The following is a 21685-nucleotide window of genomic DNA, read 5'->3' as shown; positions in this document are numbered from 1 at the left end:
ATGTTTATGTGAGTCCTTAGATGTTAGGTGAGTCTCTGGAAGATAGTGGATACTTGATTGGTGAATTCTTATCCATTCTGCCATTCCGTATCTTTTTTTTTTTTGAGACAGAGTCTTGCTCTGTTACTAGGCTGGAGTGCAGTGGTGAGATCTCAGCTCAGTGCAACCTCCGCCTCTTGGGTTCAAGCAATTCTCCTAACTCAGCCACCGAGTAGCTGGGATTACAGGTATGTGCCACCACACCTAGATAACTTGTATACTTTTAGTAGAGACGGGGTTTCACCATGTTGGCCAGGATAGTCCCAATCGCTTGACCTCGTGATCTGCTCACTTTGCAAGGATTACAGGTGTGAGCCACTGTGCCCACCTCTGTATCTTTTAAATGGGGCATTTAGGCCATTACATTCAATGTTAGTATTGAGATATGAAGTACTATTCTAGTCATTCTGCTAGTTGTTGCCTGAATACCTTGTTTTTTGTCATTGTCTTACTATTTTATAGGTCCTGTGAGATTTATGCTTTAAGGAGGTTCTATTTTGGTGTATTTTGAGGATTGTTTTTTCAAGATTTAGAGCTTATTTTAGTAGTTCTTGTGGTGCTGGCTTGGTAGTGGCGAATTCTCTCAGCTTCTGTTCGTCTGAAAAAGACTATCTTTCCTTTAGTTTATGAAGCTTAGTTTTGCTAGATAGAAAACTGTTGGCTGGTAATTATTTTGATTAAGGAGGCTAAAGATGGGACCCCAATCCCTTTTAGCTTGTAGCATTTCTGGTGAGAAATCTGCTGTTAATATGATAAGTTTTCCTTTACAGGCTGGTTACCTGATGCATTTGCCTCACAGCTCTTAAGAGTCTTTCCTTCATTTTGACTTTAGATAACCTGGGCAGATCACGAGGTCAGGAGATTGAGACTATCCTGGCCAACATGGTGAAACTTGGTCTCTACTAAAAATACAAAAGTTATCTGGGCGTGGTAGTGCGTGCCTGTAATCCCAGCTACTGGTTGGCTCAGGCAGGAGAATTGCTTAAACCCAGGAGATGGAGGCTGCAGATTGTGCCACTGCACGCCAGCCTGGTGAGAGAGAGAGTCCATCTCAAAAAAAAAAAAAGGATAAAGAATAGGCAATGATCTTTTTGGAATGCATTTCCCAGGTGTTCTTTGAGCTTTCTGTATTTGGATGTCTAGATATCTAGCAAGGCAAGGGAAGTTTTCCTTGATTATTCCCTCAAATATGTTTTCCAAACTAAAATTTCTCTTCTTCCTTGGGAACACCAACTTTTCTTAGGTTTTGTTGTTTAACATAATCCCAAACTTCTTGGATGCTTTGTTTTTGTTCATTCTTTTTTCTTTGTCTTTGTTGGATTGGGTTAATTCAAAAGCTTTGTCTTAGAGCACTGAAGTTCTTTCTTCTATCTATTGGTCCTGTTTGATTCTATTGCTAAGACTTTCCAGTGCACTCTGCATTTCTCTAAGTGTTTCCTTCATTTCCAGAAGTTGTTTTTTTTTAATCGATTTCTCTGGATATTTTCCTGTCCATATCCTGTAACACTTAAAAAATTTCTTTAAGTTGGTATTCACCTTTGTCTGGTGCCTTCTTGAATAGCTTAATAGTTGACATTCTGAATTCTTTTTCTGGAAACTCAGAGATTTCACCTTCATTTGGATTCATTTTACTGCTGAGCTAAAGTAATCTTTTGGGGCTGTTCAAGAACCTTGTTTTGTCTATTACCAGAATAGTTTTTCTGGTTCCTTCTCATTTGGATAGACTATGCCAGAGGGAACACTGGGGGCTCAAGAGCTGCTGTTCAGATTCTTTTGTCCCATAGGGTGCTCCCTTGATGAGGTGCTCTCCCACTTCCCCTAGAGAAGAGGCTTCCAGAGAGTTGAACTGCAGTAACTGTTATTTCTTTTCTGGGTGTAGCCACCCAGCAGGGCTACTAGGCTTCCAGATGGTTACTGGGGAGTGTTTGCAAAGAGTCATGTGATGTAATCCATTTTCAGATCTCTCAGCTGTGGATATCAGCACCTACTCTGGTGGAGATATCAGGAGGAATACGAAGTGGAGTCTGTGAGGATCCTTAGTTGTAGTTTTGTTTAGTGTGCTGGTTTTGTGGGTTGGCCTCCAGTCAGGAGGTGGTGCTTTCAAGAGAGCATCAGCTGTGGTAGTATAGGGAGGATACAAGTTTGCCCTCAGGTTGCCTGGATAAATATTTGGGTTTCTCAGGTGGTAGGCAGGACCACAGAGCTATCAAGAGATTATGTCCTTTGTCTTCAGCTATCAGTGCAGAAAAAGAAAGACCATCAGGTCGAGTAGGGCTAGGCATGTCTGAGCTTAAGCTCTCCTTCGGCAGGGCTTACTGTGGCTGCTGGAGGGGGATGGGGGGATGGTTCTCAGGCCAGTTATGTTCCCAGGTTGATTATGGCTGCCTCTGCTGTGTCACACAGGGTTCGCCAGGGAACAGTGACAGGCCTCACCCAGCTCCGATGCAGCCTGAAAGGCGGGTCTCACTCTTGCTGTGTTCCCTCAATAGCTCTAAGTTTATTTCCAGGTAGCCAGTGAGCAAGGCTGAGAACTTGCCGCAGGCTACAAACCTCCCCATTGAGAAAGCAAGCAGGGCTTTCAGGTTTTGTCTCTCTCAGCCTGCTGAGCTCATACTCAAATCTGCACTCCCTGTTCGCCCTCTTCACCAGATTCTGTCCAGAAAACTTCATGTTCCACCAAAGTTGTTACAAAGTTCAGCTGGAAGAATCCTTCTCCCTATGGTCTTTCCCGAATTCCACTGGCAGCCCTCCCCAAGGACCCCTGCGAGACAAAGTCAGAAATGGTTTCCCTGGGAACAAGAGTGCCACAGGGCTCTCCCCACTGCTTCCTCTCCCCCTGTATTTTGCTTGTTTCTCTTAAATTCATTTCAGCTCCAGGTAAGGTCAAATCCTTCTCCCATGATCTGAACCTTCAGGTTCCCCAGTGAGGATGTGTGTTTGGGGTGGATGTTTCCCTTCTCACATTTTGGTCACTCACAGTTTTTTGGCTGTCTCACTGAGCCTGCAGTGGCAAGCTGCTTCCTTCAAAGGGTCTGTGGATTCTCTCAGCTTTCCTGGTATGTTTCTGCAGTATTTCTTGGATCAAAAGTCCATGATGTGAGTCTCTACAGGCTGCTCTGTTCATCCGAATGGGAGATGCGAGTTAGTTCTGCCTCCTATCTGTCATTTTTCCCCCCTCCCTTCTTATAAGGGCACTACTTTTTCATGAGGGCCTCCATTCTTGTAAGTTAATTTCCAAAGGCCCCACCTTCTAATAAATATGTCACAATGGAGATTGAGGCTTCAATCTATGAATTTTGGGGGAACACAAACATTCACTCCACAGCAACATCAAAAACAGTCATTGTAGTAGTAACTTTCTGTTTAAATTCAGTTAGAACAAGAGAGTCCACATCTGGATGAGTAGTTACTGATCCTAAAATTTAAATAGGGAGAATAACAATACACGAGGGTAAATAAGTATTTTTAGTGGGTTGAACAGTGTCCCACCAAAATACCTGGCCACCAGAACTTGAGAATGTAACCTTATTTGGAAATAGGATTGTAGTGGATTTAAGATAAGGATTGAGATGAGATCATGGTGAATTCAGGTGTCCTCTAAATCCAACGAAAATGTCGTTATAAGAAACAGAAATGTAGTGAAGACAGAGGCAAAGATTAGAATTATGCAGTGACAAGCTAAGGTATCCCAGGAGTTGCTAGAAGCTGGAAAGGGCAAGGAAGGCTTCTCCCCTAGAGCCGTGGGAGAAGTTCGTGTACCTGTCAGCATCTTAACTTTGAACTTCTAGTCTCCAGAACTACAAGAACATGAACCTTTTTATTGTTTTAAGCCACCAAGTTTTGTGGTAATATTTTATAGCAGTCTAGAAAACGAATACAGTATCCATTAAGAAATTTTGAATACTTTTTTTTTGTAGTCTTGATTTTGGGAAAGAAAATTTCTTAAGTTTTATTGTAGTTTTGAATTACAAAGTGGTATATCTTGAGAAGAAGGAAGCATGATCACCCAACTATTAGAAATAGCTATATATAAAATGGAGAGAGTTTATTTTCTAAATCTGAACAGGTGAACTGCAGATTCCTATGGAAAATAGGTTCCTATGGAGCTGTCATTTTACAGCAGTTACCACAAACTAGAGATCTGTTCCTGAGTTGAGGAAGAGAGGCTATGACAGTAGTTCTCAAACTCTAGTAAACTAAGAATACTTGGGGAATTGAAAATGAAGAGTTCTGGGCTTCATTCCCAAAGACTCTTCTTCAGTTTGTATGGCTGAGATAGGCAATCTACATTTTAGCAAGCACTCCAAGAGATTATGATCAGATACAGGGGCTGTAAAGAGCACCCTGGGGAAAAACAAACTGGGTAAGCAGAGAGGACCATGGAAAGCTGTATTCAAGAGCGGGGTTCGGGAATCAGATAAAACCCTAAGTTTTTTGCCAAATTACACTCCTTGCTGATGTGTAGCTTTGAGAAACATACATAACCTTGGGGACGATTAACTGAGATTATCCTCAGTGTAAGTGATCAAGGAATGTTGCCTACTAAAATTATTTTAATTCACAGGATAGAGTGAATTACTCAGTAGTAACAGTCAACTATCCTAATTTGTGCTCATATAGTAGGAGATTTGTCTAGGATATTGAAAACAGTTTACTCCCACTTTGGAACCAGAGAGAAACATCTTGCTAGATATGAGTTTGGGTAACTCTGGGACAGCAAAAGGGCATGAAATGCCCTTTAAGGATTGGGGGAAAAACTTAACGGAAGAAGGCAAAGAATAAGCTCTGTCAATATTGCCATTTTGCCTACAGATCTTGGTGGCTTCTAAGTTTAGCACTGAAAATGAATTCTTGCTGTGTCTGGCATGCTCAGCTTATTAATGACAAAGTTATGTACCCTGGCTGGATTGAATAGTGGCCCTCCTGACCTCTATTTCAGCCCAGTTTCTCACTTAATCCCAACCCTTTATACATAAGGAAAGTAACCAGAAACTCTCTTAAAAATAGGTGCATGGGTAAAGTATATTTTTTATTAGCACTAGAATATCTTGTAAAGTTTCATATTTGTAAAAACCTTCATCGGTGAGCTAAAACAGAAAGTGAAAGAGGGAAGGAATGCAGCCACCTTATAGTGGTTTACTTACTAAGGCCAGGGTGAACTGGAAAGCAGATCCGGTGGTCTGGAGCCTTAATCCAAAAGAACACTACGGCCTCAGTGTTACAGCCATGTGGGGAAGTAAGTTTCTTATTACCATCTTTTCAACATCAGCATTCACTCAGTTGGGCTATAATTAGTAGTGGAATTTTTATCTATAAGTAGTATATAAAGATATAAGGTTAATGTATAATCTAAACCAGTGGTTCTCAACCTCTTTCCTACTCCTAACAGGGAAGGGCCTGTTACATGAGAGAACCTTTGGGCGTGATAGACATGTTTCATATTTTGACTGTGGGTAGATATGTGGCTCTACACATTTAACAAAACACATCTAACTGTACACTTAAAAATGAGTACATTTTACAGCAAGTAAATTCTACCTCTAAAAGCTGCTTGTTTTTTTTTTTAAGGCTTCTCAAATATTTGCCTTAAAAAAGTTTCAGTGATACAATACCACAAATCTGTAATATGTGCTATAGTCTAAATAGAGCTTTCTAAAAAGCTGCTTGGATTCTTGTCAAACCAATATGTTAGAAAACATTATTCAGTGTTTGAAACAAATTTATTCACATGTATGATTTCAATTTTTTTGCTATTAGCATTTTATTTGAAACAAGATGTTTTGCTATTCATTCAAATAAGCATTAATATATCCCACAAGCGTCTCATTGTTTTGCATCATTTTTCCTTTCCTGGTTAATGCATGATAATATCCTAATTAAGGGATCACTTTTAAAGTGCAAGCTAACATTTAAAAATTTCTAGAATGTTAATTTCCTTCAGGGTCACAAATAATAACTACCATGTTTTCTTGCTACTATCTAGAAAGGAAAAAGGGTGCACCAACATACTTCTGAAGCAGTTACAAATAATTCAGTTAGAATTGACAGAGATAAGAATAAAAATATTAGAAGAAAAGTGAGAGATAATGTCTTGTAATATCTTAGAAGCATATAGTGCTAATTTATTAGATTACCACAGTAGTAGCAGGGCTTCAGGTCTACCAAACAAAACAAACACATACACACACTCTTGCACCTTCAATTACTCTTGTAAAACTCAGAGCAAACATTACAATGACAGTGTGGCACCTAATCTGTTTAGTTCACATTTGAAGGATGTATTTTTGCTTTTAATCAATACTGTGATACAGAAACTCAACACATTTGGAAACTGGTTTAAATACCCATTGCAACTTGTTCCTACTAACTACTCCCTCCACCACCAACCAAAATACAACAACAAAAAAACCCTTCACTTACCATTGCAATTCAACAGCAACATTCCCTATCAGCTGTGCACATGGTGTGACAGCTCGTGTCCAAATCACCTTTGAGTAGCTTCTAATTACTCATGCACAGTGCCCATAGATGAGACTGGCCTGGGTAGAACTCTGAAGGCTAACTCGGTGGAGACCACAGCTCTCCCTCTGTCTAGTGCCCTCTACCCATTTCCAAGGTAGGGAAGGGGCTCATTTCAATCCCTTGCACAAGCTGATCAATTCACAGATTATACTCAAATGTGAACAGATATAAATCTTGATCAATCAGTCTTAAGATATAATCAGTAACTAATCTGATTTGGTATTCTTGATGCATTTTTTGCAGTATATAATGTACTTTTCCCAGATAAATTCCTTACCACAGACCCAGAAATTGCAAAAGCCAAACTACATTTGAATGCCCAGTTCCTAAGGTTTTATTTCCTTTCACTTTACACATTTACATAGTAGTCTCATGGCTAAAGGCTTTTTGATGTGAGGTATCCCTTTTCTCCCAGAAACTTATTTGAGCCTGTTAGACAGGCACATGTTTTGATAGAAGTATTAAAGTTTTTTGGCTGGGAATGAAGGCTAGTGGGAGTCCTTGGTAAATTCCTGAACACTGGCCAAAAGCAGCCCCTCAACATACATATTCCCTTAGTCCATTCTGTGTCCCAGTTGCTCGGATTTGAGGACTTGATGATTTTGCTTTTCTCAAAAACTTCAATAACTTTCTCACCATCCTTCATTCTCATCCTATTTCACTGAGAAAATCAATCACAAGAAACTTGCACAAACTCGTACCACCCTATCTACTCTCCTACTGTGTGAGTTCATACACTGCCTTCTTTTCTTTATAAGGACGATCTGTCCACGCACATATTTAGGGTCAATCCCTCCACCTATGTCCTCTATCTCACCTGCTCTTGCCTACTCAGAACAGAGCCCCTGCAATTCCCCTTTAATCAGCCATTCCTGTCTTGCCCATCAACATATTGTAACTTCTCCCATCATTCCCTTTTGGCTCACCTCTCCTTTCAGTGACCACTCATTTCTGTGCTCACTTAAACAGCCAAACTTCCTGAGCTGTCTATACTCACTGTCTTCAATCCTCTTCCATTTCTCTCTCGAACCCATGCCAATTAAGCGTCTTCCCTCATCACGCCAACAGAACGGTCCTCGGTGACCTTTATATACCAAATCCAATGCCTCCCTCCCTCTTGGCTTCCTGGCCACCTTACTCTCTTGGCTTTTCCCCAACTTCACAGGCCACTCTGAAGTCTCCTTTGCAGATGGCCTGGTTCTCTGATCCCTAATACTGTACTGCCTACCATTAAATAAAGCTGAGATCTTACTCTCCTCTATCTACACTTACTCCCTAGGTGATCTCTTTCAGTCTTGTAGCTTTAAAGATCATATGTGGTCATGTCTACCAAATGTGTATCTCCTGTCTCTCTCCTTTCTAGACTCACATATTTAACTACTAATTTCGTAAGTCCTTATGGATGTCTAATAAGTAGCTCAAACTTAATATAGCTTAAATTGAACTGCTTTTTGGCCTTTCCCCCAAAACCTGTACGTCCCACAGTCTTTGTTACAGTTAAAAGGCAAAACTGCCTTTCCTCAATTCAGGCCAAGAACCTTGCAGTCACACTAGTTCCCTCTCATTTTCTTATACTCCACATCTAATCAATCAAAAAATACTATTGGTTCCACCCTAAAATATATCCAGAATCCAGACTTTTTTTTTCCACCTCACTAACTTTACCTCACTCTCCACTTCTCTTTCCTTGATGATTGCAAATACCTTTCTAATTGGTTTCTGTTTGCCCACCTCCCCGACCTACAGATTTTTCTTAACATTACAGCCAGAGTAATCCTTTAATAATGTTAGTCACGATCTTTTGACCCCCTCCCCTTCACCCCTTCACCCCTTCTCCCCAGTGGCTGCCCATCTCAGAGAGAACACCAAACTCCTCATGGTGGCCTACGTGGCAAACACTTACCTTTCTGCCCTCCATCTCTACTACTGCTCATTTGACTTGCTCTGGTCTAGCCACACTGCATTTCTTATTCTTTGCACACACTAGGCACACTCTCATCTCAAGCACTTTACTGTTCCTTCTACTCTTCCTACGAATTCCTCTTTTCAGGGGGGCCCTGATTACCCTACTTCAGTCTTCTCTCTTCCTTGATTTATTTTGTCTATAAGCCTCATAATCTGACATACTACACATTTTACTTATTTATTGTCTGAATTTTTGTTTATTTTATTCATTGGTGTATTCCTGTGCTACTTCAGTGCACTCAGGAAATGTTTACATAAATTGAATAGGCAGAAAAGGGGAAACTGAGCTGAGCTCCTCTCTCTCTGGGGTACTTCTTGACAGAGAGCCTAAGAATAGAGCCTACCCTAACAGCCTGCAGTAGAAAGGTGCATTATGAGAGACTGTCACTATAAAGTAATTGTGATTAATCATTCCCCAGACCACAGAAGAGAAGGTAGACAGAAATTTATGCTTCTGCTCTGGAGCATGAGACGTTCTTTGCTAAGGCTTAGATACTCTGCAGTTCCGCCACTCGCTATCTGTGCAATCACTACTATACTATTATGGTTAAAGCACTGGGGTTCTTCATGAGTTGTCAGGCAAGCTGAGATAATAAAGTTTCAGAAGATAAACTGGGAAGTCAAGGTCACTTGTGTGTGATGTTAACAGCAGGTCAAGGACACTAACTGACCAACATCTGAATAGGCACAGGGCTACAAAGACAGGAAGCTAGAGACCTCTTCAGTGAGGATAGGTGCCTTTTTTAAGTGTAAAGAGCTTATGTGAGTTTGATATGCTCCTCTCTCCCTCTCCCTTCAAGCTCTGAGATAAATGCTGCTTAGTGTATGGCATATTTGACAATGTTAAACACACAGTGCTGTTTTTAAACTGCAATTCCTTCCTGACATTCTGGAATGCAATCCCCTGTGCTTGCTTCATCCCTTCTCTATGATAACAACAGAAACTTCATTAAACATTCTGGAATATAGCCTCTTCATTAATAGAGATATTCCTGTAGAAGTATTTGTTTCCTAAACCACTCTCAAGACTATGTCTTTAAATAGAACCACCAACCTCCTCACAGAAAGTCTTCACTTTCTACTGTGCTATTTTTTTTTTCTTTCTATCCATAGGACACATGGGAGTCCCATCAGCTTGAAAAAAATCTCACAGAGCTGACATTTCCATCAGTGCAAACATGGCTCTGAAAACAGTAATTGCTGCCTCACGGACGTGATACTCCCATTTCTACTCTGACCTCCTCCCAGGAGAATCTCTTCTGCAAATGACCACAGTACTTGACTTGAGTTCTGTGTCATCCTTCTCCTATTAGTTCAAGAGGTCTGTTAAGTGGTTCGTGAACCACCTCCCTCAGCTGACCCTGATGGGGTAAGCCCTTCTTTGCTGCTATGCCCAGAGCCCAGACCAGTTTAGAATCTTAGCCTGACCTGGCCTGTTATCCCTCAGCTTCCAGTCCCGACTTAAAGGTACCTTCTTTCTGCAAGTCTTCACCCTAGTGACTCAGGTTCCTACCATATATACCACTGTCTTCCAAGAACAGTATACATGGGGCAGAGCACAATAAGTGGGGGAGAGAAAAAAGAAGAGTTAACAACTCTCAGAAATCTGAAAATGAAGAGGATATGGCTGGAAATGGGACCCCAGAAAGTTCCACATGCTAGAATGCCTTTCCTTTTGCTTTCATGGCATTCTCTCACCCTCAACTGAAAGTGTGAGTGGGTACACACATACTCACTGTTCTCTGGGATTTCCTAAAACTGGAGCTGAATTATGATTAGGAAAATTTATACAGTTTATTTTCAGGAATTTTTGGTTGTAGCAAATTAGAATATATGCTTTGGTTTCATAGAATTAATTCATGTAGCTTTATTATGTTCACATACAGCAATGCAAACTTTCTCATACCACATATTAATAAAAAAAGGACAAAAAGGACAGAAGAGAAAGGCACATGAGTCCGTTGACTACTGATGGGGGCGGGGGGAGGCAGAAACTAAAACTAAAAGAGCAGGTAGTGAAGCCAGAATTTAACAAAACAAGGGAGAAATATTGGAAAAAAGATGATCAAGAAAGAAGTTAAAAAAAAAAAACCAAACAAAATTAAGCTTAGTATTTGGTCACGGCCAGCATTAATAGAAAAAAAGCCCAAGGATGGTAAAAGGTGAGGAAATAATAACAGTTAAGTCCAAGAAATTTTTTAAAAAGTTATATTCATGTCCTTGGAGGCCCTTTATTCAGAATATATACCTATGATCTACTTGTTTTTAATAACACTGGAGTTCTGGTAAAACAGAAAAGACATTAAATGTGCTGGACCAACCAGCTGGAATGAAAATTGATTCCCAAACCCAAGTAACACAAGAATGTACTAACTCTAAGCTCCAACATTTTAATATAAAACAGAATCAGCATTGTTTTTAATGACAGCCTGTTACAGCACTTGTGATACTCTTGAATTTAGCAGAGTGACATCAGATCTAGGCTTATATAACTATTCAAACAACAAGGTCTTAAATACCTGAGAGATCTGTGAATACAAAGATGATCTTAATATTAACAATCCTCTGGTGTTAAAAACAATTTCCACCAGACCTTGATACCCAAGTGGATAAATCATATTAAATTAAATCAGTCTGTATTTAGGGAGCTATCTTAATCAGAGATTTAATGAAAAGATTTAGCTTAGATGAATACGCTAATTATTATAGGCTAATATTTGCCCACAAAAAAGAATTTGCTTCAGGATTAGACAGAGACCAGGAGAAGTCAGAGGCATCAATTCAATAATGGAATGCCTAATTAAATGATAATGAAATCCTAATTATAATGTATTGCTTTGCCCTGTATATAATTTATTTACCACATTGCTTTTCACAGGGCTTATTAAGGAAACCTAAAAAAAATGCAATTACTGAAGAAGGAAAGAGGAAGTAAGATGTGACAGAAAGTCTAATTATTTAAAAAATGCAGGGGGTATGGCCATGTTTAATTTTTACATGTAGAAACTACATATTTGTCCTATATCCTTCAAAACTCGGTCATATCCCTTATGTGCTTAAAATTAAGACATGCATTCATCACATCAAAAGTATTGATAAAGAGTTTGCTAATTGCTCACTAAATCATGGTTATAATGATTGTAAGACCTGTGCTAGCTACAGCTACCATGGGAGATTCAAAGACATGGAAGCAATCCTTGCCTTTTGGAAGTTAGTTTAAGTACAAGATATGAACATGTGAAAAGTTAAGTAATAACACAGGAAATGAATACAAGTTAATATAAAATTTTGAGAAGTGACATGAGTGTAGTAGAGAATGAACACTATGAGTTCAAAGGAAGACAGGATCACTGTGGGCTGAAATGCCTAAACAGTTCCGCAAGCAGAAGGCTATCCTCGTATGAGACATGCATAAACTAGATTTAGACAAAACTGGGTCTTCACTACGGAAAATACATTCTAAAAGAATCAAGTGGTTGTGGAAAAACAAGTATCAGATGTCTTTAAAGACCAATGCATCAGAATAGAGCTCAAAGCCATTCTCATCAATATATGGGAATGTAATATATGATAAAGGTAACATCACAAATCAATGGAGAATAACAGATTAAGTACACAGTGTTGGAGAAAAATATAACCAGATCCTCACACCAAACAACACGTGTGAAGATCTGCAGATGAATAAAACTGAAATGTAAAAAATAATTATACAATTAACAGAAGAAAATGGAGACCAAGTAACAAGGAAGGTTATTAAAAACCAGACTTCAAGACCGTAGGTTGTAAGACAAAAACTTATTAATTTGATTATGCTAAGAATTTCTGTTCAATGAATAGGTAATAAAATAGAACATATCTGCAAAATCTAAAATTAAACAAGGGATTATATCTAGAACATAACACCTAGTGTGAATTAACAAATCACTATAGTAATCCCAGTTAGAACTACAGACAAGATATAAACAGGCAATGAATAAATGAGGAAACCCAGAAAATAACAGGCATGTGAAAATCCTTTGTAATCAGACTAAAGTAAATTAAAATATACCTATTTGACTGGCAAGGAGAGAAAGCTGGATGATACCAAGTGTTCACAAGAATGAGAGGATATGGGCACCCTTGTGCATTGCCAGTGGGCATTTAGAGGGAAGTAACTATTATGTAGTACAATTTGGAGCTGGTCAAATTAAGGTTACCAAACATCAGTTCTACTCTTGTACATACAACCATGTGTCAATTGACAAGGATATGTTCCGAGAGATGCGTCTTTAGGCAATTTTGTTGTCATGGGAACATCACAGAGCATATTCTCACAAACCTAGACAGTATAGCCTATGACACACCTAGCCTATAGGGTATGGCCTATTGCTCCTAGGCTTCAAACCTGTACAGCATGTTACTGTACTGAATATTGTAGGCAACTGTAACATAATGCTAAGTATTTGTGTGTCTAAACATAGAAAAGGTATGGTAAAAACACAGTATAAAAGATAAAAAATAGTACACCTCTATAGGCAACTTCCAGTCCTGCAGACTCCATTCATGGTAAGTGCCTATAGAGGTGTACATCACTGTACACTTAGGCCACACTAAATTTATTTTAAAAAATCAATAATCAACCATCGCTACTGTAACTTTTTTACTCTAAAATTCTAAATTTTTAAAACGTTTTGTCTCTTTTATAACACTTAGCTTAAAACATAAACCTACTGGATAGTTATACAAAAATATTTCTATCCTGATTCCATAACCTTTTTAATTATAAAATCTTTAAAAAAAAAAAACTGTTTCTTAAAAACTAAGACACACACACAAGCCTAGGCCTACACAGGGTCAGGATCATCAATATCATTGTCTTAACCTCTACATCTTGCCCCACCACAAGGTCTTTAGAGTTAAAAACAAGCATGGAGCTGTTATGTCCTATGAGAGCAATGCCACTGTCCTTCCCAAATACCTCCTGAAGGACCTGCCTGGGGCTGTTCCACTGTTTACTTTTATAATAAGCAGAAGGAATATACTCAAATAACAATACAAAGTATAGTACAGTAACATAGTCATGTATTATCACTATTACATACTGTATATAATTTTATGTGCTACTGTTGTATACAATTGGCAGCATAGCGGTTTACATCAGCATCACCACAAACATATGACGATGTCACTAGATGATAGGAATTTTCTAGCTGTATTATGATCTTATGAGACCACCATCATATATGTGGTTTGCCACTAACTAAAACCTCACTACGTGTTGCATGACTGTATATTCCAAAGGAAATCTTACACAGGCACACAGAAGGCATCTATAAGAATATTTCCTGTGATGCTTTTGTGATGGTGGCAGTTGGAGGCTACATGGGTATATGCTCTGAATAAGTGAGATGTGGAAGGGACACAGCATGGAGAAGCTGGTAGTCAGAAGCCAAGCATTAGACAGGCTCAAAATAACACAAGTGGATCCTTAAAACAAAATGTTTTAAAACAAAAGGTGCCATAGGAATATAAAACAAAACCATTTCACAGTAACACAAAGAAGCAAAAAAGATATGCATTAAATATATCAGAATGACTACCTATGGAAGAAGGAAGAAATGAGAGTAGTATACAGGGATAAAAGAGATCACGTAAAAAATAAGAGAGAAAACATGCCGAAGACCAATAATGATGATGCCCTGTAAAGTGAAGAGTATGAATGACTATTCCTCAGAACCTGAGGTCTTCATTAAGTAATTAAGAGTATTCTTAAATAACTAACAGATACTTGAAACACAAAAACACAAATCAGGTCCTTTAAGACAGACAGACAGACACACACACACATACACACACACACACACACACACACACACACAGACTCTCTCTCTCTCTCTCTCTAAATTAGCTACATTAACCCCTCAAATAATGGCATATTTAGAAAGGAAGAGCTAACAGACAATTTTCAAAGCATGGATTTAAAGGTCGACTTCCCACTGCCATGGAACACTAAATTTAATACACGTTATGGGAAAAGAAGGAGGGGATGGTTTGTCTGGGCCAGTAAAACCTATTCTAAGCTGGAGTACTACAAGTTCCGAAGACAATATTGTTTAGATCTCTTGGTTAAGTGCATCATTTTAGTTTTTAGTTGTAGATCAAGTGATACAATTGATGCCAAATGTTTTAAATGTAGGAATGCCTCTGTTGTGACCTCTCAGCTCCCCTTAATTCTTACATATGAATCTATTATTTTACCACAAAGGCATCTGAACCCTAGAATTTGATAAGGTGTATTAGTTGGTTCTCATGCTGCTATAAGGAAATACCTGAGACCGGGTAATTTATAAAGGAAAGAGGTTTAATTGACTCACAGTCCTGCAGGGCTGGGGAGGCCTCAGGAAACTTAAAATCATAACTGAAGGGGAAGCAAACATGTCCACCTTCACATGGTGGCATCAAGGAAAAGTGCTGAGCAAAAGTGGGGAAAGCCCCTTATAAAACCATCAGATCTTGTGAGAACTCACTATCTTGAGAACAGCATGAGGGTGAGTGACTTCATGATTAAACTGCCTCCCATTGGGTCCCTCCCACAACACATGGGGATTATGAGAGCTACAATACAAGATTTGATTTGGGTGGGGACACAGCCAAACCATATCACAAGGTGTATGTGGTCGTCTTTCTGTAAATCCCACAGTTCCTTCTGTGGACTTCTCTTACAGCACTTAACCATTTTTCTAGTTTATGTTAAGTGTTATTGTCAATCCATAACAATTTATTGGATAGATAATGGACTCCTCATGGGCAGGCTGCATGTCTTTCCTGTTTTTATATTCTCCATATTGCTTTGAACATACTGCTCTTAAAATACCTACTGGAGGAATGATTCCTTTATATTTCGATGACTACAAAAAAACACAAAAAGAAGAAAAAAACTGAGTACTAAATAGCATGCTAAATACTTTCTCATATGATTTTATTCAATACTCAACCCCATCAAGTGGGCCTTCAGATCTGAGACTCAGGCTGAGAAATTTTTAAAGCCTGTAAGGGACAGGGTACTCATTCTAACCTAGGACATCTGGTTCTAAAAAGGCCTAAGGGTTAGAATCAAGAATTTAATAATGGGAGATAATTCAAAATTTCTCCGTTTCAGAGAGATTAAGTGATTTTTCAAAGACATTTAGATTTGGCTGAATAGAAGGACTAAATTTAAAACCCAGGCTTCCTGCATCCCAGCTTCAGTTGGCCCTTTCCATTACATAAAAGGACTGGAGTAAAGTCCTCCAAATTGTGATCTGGTGTTCTCAATAAGCACAGTTTTTAAAGGTTATGATCTGGAAGAATGCAATTGCTCTGAACATTATCTTTTCAAAAGTCTCTCAAAACATTAGGTTTAGCAGCAAAAGCATTTCAGACAAACGTACACATCTTAGTTTTATTACACTGTAAATCTAACTGAAATTCTACTTTTGAAACAAAACATCAACTAATCAACATTTACCCACAGCGGAAGAACACACTGTTCTGAGAATGTGTCCAATGTAGAAGCACTAGGCTATGGCAGGTTTTCTTGCATATTATTCTGAATTGGAAAAGCTTTCCGTTATTCTTCTAGGTATGATTATGAATACCTAATTCTATTTAAAAGAATTATGGCCCACGTGTGAATTTGTAAGTGGTTCCTTCATTTACCTGTAATAAAGTAAGACTGTATGGTCTATCACATTCTTAGGGTGAGCTAGGTTATCTTTTATTCCAGTGAATTTACATTGCTTGGAGTAACTTTGCTAATTAATATGAATAAACTTCCTTTTCTTAAAAATAAAAACCGAAAACTTTTATATCCAGTCTGACAGAGAAAATTAAACATTTATAAGTAAGTAGGATGACCATGCAAACTAATATTCTCTTGTGATCATTTATCTTATTCTGTAGTTTTATCTTTATGGTGCTGCTACTTAGCCAACATTCTCATGAAAACCCATCAGTGGCTCTTGGTGTGACATTTTCTTTTCTCTCTACAGAATTTCTATTATAGCTGGCTCAGCTAGAGTCCTGGTATAACTTCAGATTTCTCTGACTTGATTCTTTTCATGTCTTTCTTTAGATGCAGCCTTCAACTTTCTTATCCATGGGTATATATGTGAAAATATTGCCCAACTAAGAAAGTTAGGAAAGATAACTTGATAACAAAAGTACATTCAACAAGACTCACTCAGAAACATTTGACTGCATACTTAAATCGAAAGCTAAGCTTACATTCTGGTGTACCTTTCAGTCTAGAAAAGTAGCTCAGTGATTCTAAGGCTGTTTTATATACTGCAGCAGATGCAGCGGGTTAGAGCTCGCTTAATATTTTCAGTGGGGTAGGAGGCTGCAGATCCTGCCCTAAACTCAGGGGCTTCCCTGAGAAGATGTCACTGTAGATCCCATTAGTGTTAAGCGTTTAAAAGAAGTCATAGAATCAGCTGTAGACTCTGAGGAATATACCCAAATGAGAACAAACACTTGATACTGCCAAATATTGTTGTAGATTTTTGAAATTCATCATTCAATGATATGGAAGGAGGAAGCTTTTAATCTCATAATTTTTAATGCATATAATTTTACTTTTGAGAAGGAATCATGAGGAATTGTTAATAACTATCTTTTGGAAGAAGGATTTGATGGGATAGGAGAGTGCAGCTTTCATTTCTTTTGTTCCTTTGTATATGTGAGTTATTTGAAAGTTAGTGTGTCTTATTTTTATCATTTCTTTTTTTAACTTTTATCTTAGGTTCAGTGGTACATGTGCACATTTCTTATATAGGTAAACTCATGTCACAGGGGTTGGTTGTACAGATTACTTCATCACCCAGGTACTAAGTCTAGTACCCAATAGTTGTTTTTTCTGATCTTTTTCCTCCTCCCACCCTCTGAAAGGCACTAGTATCTGTGGTTCACTTCTTTGTGTCCATGAGTTCTCATCATTAAGCACTCACTTATAAGTGACAACATGCAGTACTTGATTTTCTGTTCCTGCATTACTTTGCTAAGGAAAATGGCCTCCAGCTCCATCCATGTTCCTATAAGAGACAGGATCTTGTTCTTTTTTATATATCCATGGTATTCCATGGTGTATATGTGCCACATTTTCTTTTTTTTTAATTTTTAATTTTTATTTTTTAAAACAGAATCTCACCTGTCACCCAGGCTGCAGTGCAGTGGTGCGACCTCGGCTCACAGCAACCTCTGCCTCCCAGGTTCAAGCGATTCTCCTGCCTCAGCCTCCAAAGCAGCTGGGACTACAGGCATGCACCACCACACCAGCTAATTTTTGTATTTTTAGAAGACAGCGTTTCACCATGTTGGCCAGGCTGGTCTTGAACTCCTGACCTCAAGTGATCCACCTGCCTCAGCTTCCGAAAGTGCTGGAATTAAAGGTGTGAGCTGCCATGCCCGGCCACTACATTTTCCTTATCTAATCTGTCATTCATGGGCATTTAAGATGGTTCTATATCTTTGTTACTGTGAATGGTGCTGCAATAAACATTTGCATGCATGTGTCTTTATGGTAGAATGTTAATCTCATAATTAAAAAAACATTCACCAACTCAATTATTAATAGAAATTTTACTAAATTGTATAGGTTTGTTGACAGTCATATATGAATATTATAATACCTTTGTATGCCATATAGCATTTAGTTCAATGCTGACCTATTAGAGATATTCAATAAATATCTGCTGAATGACTGGATAGCTATTCTACTTGGCTTACTGAAAATGTGTCAGCCTTGTTAACCATCATTTTAACTGAAGCATCAACAAGAGATATTAAACTGTCTTAAAATAGTAACTTACGTGGCACTAATGACTTATATGTCCTAGTCACCCAAGACAATTGGTGGTAATGGTATCAGATTGGTCAAAAAATTAGGTATTCCCTGTCTTTTTGTATCTGAAATATAGTCAGCCCTCTATCTGTGGGCTCTGCATCTGTGGATCCAACCAATGTTTCATGGATTAAAATCATTTGGAAAAAAAATGGCTGCATTTGTACTGAACATAACACAGACTTTTTTCTACCCTAAATAATATAGTACAACTATTATATAGCATTTATCTTAGGTAAATATTTAAAGTATACAGGAAGACTTTTGATAGGTTATATGCAAATAACACACTATTTTACATAAGGAACTTGAGCATCATGGATTTTGATAACCTTGAGAGTCCAGGAGGAAGGAGGGATCCTGAAAGCAATCTCCCTCTGATACTAAGAGCCCACTATAATTGTATCTAATCTTCAGTCATGTATCTAAGAAAAGAGCTTCATGATCCACTCAGCCAGGAAACACAGAATGAAATGTTACTTGCTAAATTCTTAATTAAAAAATTAACTATCTCAGTTCTATAATGGGTCTTCAAAAATTCATGCAAAATGCCTTTTATGAAAAAACTACACATGGATTTCAAAGTTTTTGGCCCCAAAATAAACCCATACCACTTGTATGTCTAAAAAGGATCTAGTTTGAGGCACTAAGAAGAATAAGACATCAAGTTTGAAAAGAGCCCCTATCTTTTCAAACTTGAGAAACATGAAGTGAAGCAAGATCATCATCAAATGGCTGGTGAAGCTTGGATGGAAGAATAGTGAAATTATTGATGATTTATGAAAAGTTAATGGAGACAATGTCCCAGAGAAATCAGCTGTTTACAAATGGATAATTCAGTGGGTTTTTTTGTGACAAGGTCTTGCTCTGATGTCTAGGCTGAAGTGCAGTGGTGCATTCTGGCTCACTGCAGGCTCAATCTCCTGGGCTCGAGCTATCTTCCTCCCACCTCAGCCTCCCACGTAGCTGTTACCTCAGGCACATGCCACCACACCTAATTTTTATTTATTTTTTATAGAGACAGGGTCTCAACATGTTGCAGAGGCTGGTCTTGAACTCCAAGGCTGAAGCAATCCTCTGCATCAGATAGTGTAAGGGAAGAGTCAATGTTGAAGATAAAGCCCACCATGGCAAACCATCCACATCAATTTTCAAAGAAAAAAAATGCATCTTATTTGTGCCCTAACTGAAGAGGACCAATGATTAACAGCAGAAACAACAGCCAATGCCATAAACATCTCAATTGGATTAGCTTATACAGTCCTGGCTGAAAAATTAAAGCTGAGCAAACTTTACTTGATGGGTGTCAAAAGCACTGTACCTAGATCTAGGTACATGTCCGTAGTTCCAGCTGTTCAGGAGGCCACAGTGTGAGGGCTGCTTGAGCCCCAGGGTTTAAGGTTATAGTGAGCTATGTTCACACCACTGCCCTCCAGCGTGGGTGACAAAGACTCTGTCTCAAAAAAAATAGGTAATTTAGAGGCCCTCACAATGTGGCAGGCCAAGTCTCATTAATACAGGCCTCCACAACAGTAAGTTAAATATTAAAAGCCAGTGCCCTTATACAAAGGCTGAAATGTAACAAAAGCCCACCAAGAGTTTTGCCTAGGCCTTTCCTGAACCTTAAAGCATGATTAAACAAGTTTTATTGGGGGTCTGAAGAAACTCCCCAAACCTTGGTGATATCGCAGGAGACAAGATAAGGATAACTACCCCAGCACCTGGGCCCATTTAGATTAAGTAAGTTTACTGAGGCTCCTCAGTTATAGATTAAAAGAAGTTAATCACTTATGTCTTTAGATGAATGCACACTTTCACGTAGACGTATAGCTTAGGTTTATGAGTGCTAGAAAACTTGTAATGTTGAGTTGGTCTGGAGATAATTTCCAGGCCTTCTCCCTGTGACCGGCTGCAGAAAATAAACACTCTCTTCCCCCTAGTTCATCTGCATCTCGTTACTGCACCGTGAGAAATAGCAGCCCGACCCTCAATTTGGTCTGGGAATAACATGACATAAAACAGGGGTCCCCACTCCCCAGGACAGGGACCAGTATCAGTCTGTGGCTTGTTAGTGAAACCACCTTTGCAAAATTATAACTAAGGAAACTATGATGGTGAAAGAAATTAGATCTAAAGTTGTCCTTGTTCATTCCTAGGCACAGGCTGAACTAACTTTGGGAAGGAATACAGTTCATGGTTTGACTCTGAAACAAAATTGAGAATAACTATTTCCCGAAAAGATCCCCCTTCTTACCTGAGGACCAGTCTGCTTTAGTAGGACTAACAAATTAGGTACAAGATTAGAAATTACAGTTTAGGGGTCATGCAGTCTCCGGCTCTAAGAGTCTGAACCTCCCCAAATTGCTCTAAAGCCTAAGATCAGTACTTGAGATATTTTGCAGACCCTGTACTAGATGGATCAGCTGACACCACCTAGTTCTGCCATCCCACCCAGGAACAAAAGACAGCAAGAAAACCTAACTTCAACTCCCTATGATTCTATCTCCAACCTAACCAACCAGCACTCCCCACTTCCGAAGCCCTTATCTGCCAAATTATCTTTGAAAACTCTGATCCTTGAATGCTCATTGAGATTGATTTGAATAATAAGAAAACTCCTGCTTCCTGCACAGCTGGGTCTGCATGCATTACGCTTTCTCCATTGCAGTTCCGCGGTCTTGATAATCGGCTCTAAGCAGCAAGCAGGGTGAACCCATTGGGCGGTTGCATCAGGGAGCAGCAAGCGAGAGAACATGACTGCCTGCGCTCTGCCTCCGGTCTGATCAGCAGGGAGCAGTACTAGATTTTCATAATAGCAAGAACCCTATTGTGAACTGGGCAAGCGAGGGATCTAGGTTGTGCACTCCTTATGAGAATCTAACTAATGCCTGATGATCTGAGGTGGAACAGTTTCATTCCAAAACCATTCCCCATCTCCTTCCCTGATCCATGGAAAAATAGTCATCTGAAAAATCAGTCCCTGGTGCCAAAAAGGTTGGGGACCACTGACATAAAAGATTTGCTTATCTGTTTCTCGATTAGGTGCTAGATTCATTCTGGTTATTGCTAAAACTGCTGTTATACCTTTCTTTCTTTAAAGATGCAGCTTCAGAGTTGTGGGGGAAAAGTATATTTCATTCTTAGTGGGAATTATGTCACTGATGAAAAAATTAAGCTTCCTCAGAATTCTTTTAAAATTCATTTTAGGCTGAAATTGCCTTATGTATCTAAATATTTGAACACTTTCTTAAACACTAAAGCAGTTCCTAAGAACAGCAATACAAAGAAAAAAATCCGAAT

General features: G+C 38.9%; 1 protein-coding gene across 13 annotated transcripts in view; it reads right to left on the bottom strand.

The window, feature by feature from the left end:
* Positions 1-21685, bottom strand: part of LCLAT1 (lysocardiolipin acyltransferase 1) — a 185657-nt gene that overhangs the window by 11325 nt on the left and 152647 nt on the right. Inside the window, exons 6-7 of one of the 13 annotated variants that reach the window (XR_013526133.1) lie at positions 5184-5349; positions 3017-3155 (exon numbers count right to left, since the gene is read on the bottom strand). The exons of 11 other annotated variants lie outside the window; for them this stretch is intronic. The gene's annotated coding sequence lies outside the window, so the exon portion shown is untranslated. The remainder of the gene's footprint in view (positions 1-3016; positions 3156-5183; positions 5350-21685) is intronic. One more of the 13 variants, XR_013526132.1, reaches the window with a different exon arrangement.

Source organism: Callithrix jacchus, chromosome 14, assembly GCF_049354715.1.
Source record: "Callithrix jacchus isolate 240 chromosome 14, calJac240_pri, whole genome shotgun sequence".
NCBI classification, from domain to species: Eukaryota; Metazoa; Chordata; class Mammalia; order Primates; family Cebidae; genus Callithrix; species Callithrix jacchus.
Note: the sequence above shows the minus strand (reverse complement) of the source record. Positions and strands in the feature narration are given on the sequence as shown.